A 4138-nucleotide genomic window follows, 5' to 3' on the forward strand; every position below is an offset into this window, starting at 1 on the left:
TTCTTCTCTGGCCAACTGCCTGTTCAGCTCCCCTGCCCACATTTTTATTGCAATATTTCCTTTTTGTTTGTTGAGGTGTTTTAGCTCTTTATATATTCTGGATGTCAACCCTTTATCAGATCTGTCATTTAGGAATATATTCTCCCATACTGGAGGATGCCCTTTTGTTCTGTTGATGGTGCCCTTTACTGTAGAGTAGCTTTTAAGCTTGATATAGTCCCATTTGTTCATTTTTGCTTTTCTTCCCTGGAGAGATATGTTCACGAAGATGTCGCTCATGTTTATGGCCAAGACACTTTCCCCTGTCCTTCTCTAAGAGTTTTATGGTTTCATGGCTTCCATTCAGGGTTCGACCAATTTTGAACTTACTTTTGTGTATGGGGTTAGACAGTGATCCATGTTTCCCCCTTTTTTGCAGCCATCAAGTCCGGCTTTGGAGCAGTGACCCAGAACACCAGCTGTGGGACCCGTGGTACATCAGGGTTTGGCAGCACCATCCCAGCGCCCTTGACATCCAGGGTGTCAGCAGGCCCCACTGGCAGTGGAGGCTTTGGGACGAGCGTGGCTGCCCCCCACAGCAGCTCCACCACTTTGGCACTTGGCACTGCCTCAGGACGGAGTGGGAGAACTGGACTCAAGAACCCTTTCTGGGGTGCCTTGGATCCAAGCTCCCTGGGTGCGGCTGGCGAGAGCACACCATCTGCCGTCCATGTCGCCAGCACGCCTCAGAACACGCCCGGGTTTTCAGGTGAGGTTTGGAATGGGCTCAGTCTGCAGTGCCAGGCGCTGTCTTAAGTGCTGACACAGTCTCCGCTTTTGGAGCTGTATGCTGTGGTGAAGATTTAGATGTTATCACAGAAGTTATCTGTAAACAGCGTCAGGTAGCAGTGTAAGCCATAAACGGAGAAGCTATTTAGGTAGTCAGCGGCAGCCTTTCTGAGACAATAGCAAACTGTTGCCATGGCCGCAGTTCCAGAGTTGGGAGCAGGGACAGAGGTGGGGGTGTGAGTACGTTGCAGGCACAGGAGCAAAGGCCCGAACGCAGAGAAGAGCTTATGTTTTCATGAGCAGAGAAGAGCCAGGTGTGGCTAGCGGTTATAAAGGAAAGTGGAATAAAATGACATTAAGAGACACGCAGAAAGGAAGATCATTCACGGCCTTTAAAAAAATTTTTTTTTTTTGGTATCTATCTACAGTTACCTTAGGAATGTTATGTTTATTTGGCTCCCCTCTTCACCAAGTACCCCGCACAAACCCCATTAGAGTCACTGTCCATCAGCTTAGTAGCATACTGTAGAATCACTACTCGTATTCTATGTGTAGCCTAGCCCTCCCCGTGCCGCACCACATTATACATGCTAATCATAATACCCCCTTTCTTTTTCCCTGCCCTTATCCCTCCCATCCCAGCCATCTTCCTCAGTCCCTTTCTCTTTGGTAACTGTTAGTCCATTCTTGGGTTCTTTGATTCTGCTCCTGTTTATTTCCTTCAGTTTTTCCTTTGCTCTTATACTCCAGAGATGAGTGAAACCATTCGGTACTTGTCTTTCTCCGCCTCGCTTATTTCACTGAGCGTAATACCCTCTAGCTCCAAGCATGTTGTTGCAAATGGTAAGATTTGTGTTCTTCTTATGGCTGAATTATATTCCATTGTGCATACATTCATCTACTGATGGACACGTAGGTTGTTTCCATTTCTTGGCTGTTGTCAATAGTGCTGCGATAAACATAGGGGTACATCTGTCTTTTACAAAACGGGCTGCTCTCTTCTTCGGGTCAATTCCCAGGAGTGGTGTTTCTGGGTCAAATGGTATTCCTACTTTGAGCTTTTTGAGGAACCTCCGTATTGCTTTCCACAATGGTTGAACGAATTTACGTTCCCACCAACAGTGTAGGAGGGTTCCCCTCTCTCCACAACCTTGTCAACATCCGTTGTGGTTTGTCGTTTGGATGGTGGCGATCCTTACTGGTGTGTGGTGATATCTCATTGTGGTTTTAATTAGCATTTCTCTGATGACAGGCGATGTGGTGCATCTTTTCATGTGTCTGTTGGGCACCTGAATTTCTTCTCTGGCCGTTCAGCTCCCCTGCCCACATTTTTATTGCAATATTTCCTTTTTGTTTGTTGAGGTGTTTTAGCTCTTTATATATTCTGGATGTCAATCCTTTATCAGATCTGTCATTTAGGAATATATTCTCCCATACTGGAGGATGCCCTTTTGTTCTGTTGATGGTGCCCTTTACTGCAGAGTAGCTTTTAAGCTTGATATAGTCCCATTTGTTCATTTTTGCTTTTCTTCCCTGGAGAGATATGTTCACGAAGATGTCGCTCATGTTTATGACCAAGACACTTTCGCCTGTCCTTCTCTAAGAGTTTTATGGTTTCATGGCTTCCATTCAGGGGTTCGACCAATTTTGAATATACATTTGTGTATGGGGTTAGACAGTGATCCATGTTTCCCCCTTTTTTGCAGCCATCAAGTCCGGCTTTGGAGCAGTGACCCAGAACACCAGCTGTGGGACCCGTAGTACATCAGGGTTTGGCAGCACCATCCCAGCGCCCTTGACATCCAGGGTGTCAGCAGGCCCCACTGGCAGTGGAGGCTTTGGGACGAGCATGGCTGCCCCCCACAGCAGCTCCACCGCTGGGGCACTTGGCACTGGACTCAAGAGAACTGGACTCAAGAACCCTTTCTGGGGAGCCTTGGATCCAAGCTCCCTGGGTGCGGCTGGTCAGAGCACAACCTCTCCCGTCCACATGGCCCAGTCACCTCAGAACACATCTGGGATTGCAGGTGCGGTTTGGAATGGGCTGTGTGTGGAGTGCCAGTTTCTGTTTTAAGTGCTGAGAGTGTCTCCGCTTTTGGAGCTGTATGCTCTTCTGCACAGTTAGATGTTTTTATATAGTTTATCTCTAAAGAGCTTCAGGTGTCAGTGTTCCTCATCACCAGAGGAGCTCTTTTTGGTAGTTAGTCGCAGCCTTTATGAAACAGTAGCGAACTGAGACAATGGCCGCAATTCCAGAGTTGGGAGTTGAAACATCGGCTGGGGTTGAGGACTTCGTCGGCACAGCAGTAAAGGCGCGACGCAGAGACAAGTTCATATTTTCATGAGCAGAGAAGTGCCAGTGTGGCTAGAGGTTTAAAAAGGAAAGTGAGATAAAATGACATTAAGTGACAAGCAGAAAGGAAGATCATTCGTGGCCTTTTAAATTTTTTTTTTTTTAACAATCTACAATTACCTTAAGAACATTATGTTTATTTGGCTCCCCCCTTCACCAAGTACCTTGCACAGACCCCATTAGAGTTACTGTCCATCAGCATAGTAACATACTGTAGAATCACTACTTCTATGCATAGCCTAGCCCTTCCCGTGCCCTCCCCACATTATATATGCTAATCATAATGTCCTGTTTCTTTTTCCCTGCCCTAATCCCTCCCTTCCCATCCATCCTCCTCAGTCCCTTTCACTTTGTAACTCTTAGTACATTCTTGGGTTCTGTGATTGTGCTTCTGTTTTGTTCCTTCAGTTTTTCCTTTGCTCTTATGCTCCAGAGATGAGTGAAATCATTTGGTACTTGTCTTTCTCCGCCTTGCTTATTTCACTGAGCATAATACCCTCTAGCTCCATCCATGTTGTTGCAAATGGTAGAATTTGTTTTCTTCTTATAGGTGAATTATATTCCATTGTGCATATGTATCAAATCTTTCTTATCCATTCGTCTACTGATGGACACTTAGTTTGTTTCCATTTCATGGCTGTTGTCAATAGTGCTGCAATAACTATAGTGGTGCATCTGTCTTTTTTCAAACTGGACAGCTGTATTCTTAGCATAAATTAGTTGGTTTGGAATTCCTGGGTCAAATGGTATTTCTATTTTGAGCTTTTTGAGTAACCTCCATATTGCTTTTCACAAAAGTTAAATGAATTTACATTCCCAACAAAAGTGTAGAAGGATTTCCCTTTCTCCACAACCTCTCCTACATTTGTTGTTGTTTGTGTTTTGGATGGCGGCGATCCTTACTGGTGTGAGGCGATATCTTATTGTGGTCGTATGACGTGGTACAGCCATGCCAAGTCGAGCAGGTCCTGAAGTGCGGAAGGGGGGGCGAAGAAAGGAAAGAAAGACAGAAAGTGC

This window comes from Manis javanica, chromosome 10 (assembly GCF_040802235.1).
Source record: "Manis javanica isolate MJ-LG chromosome 10, MJ_LKY, whole genome shotgun sequence".
Lineage (NCBI taxonomy): Eukaryota > Metazoa > Chordata > Mammalia > Pholidota > Manidae > Manis > Manis javanica.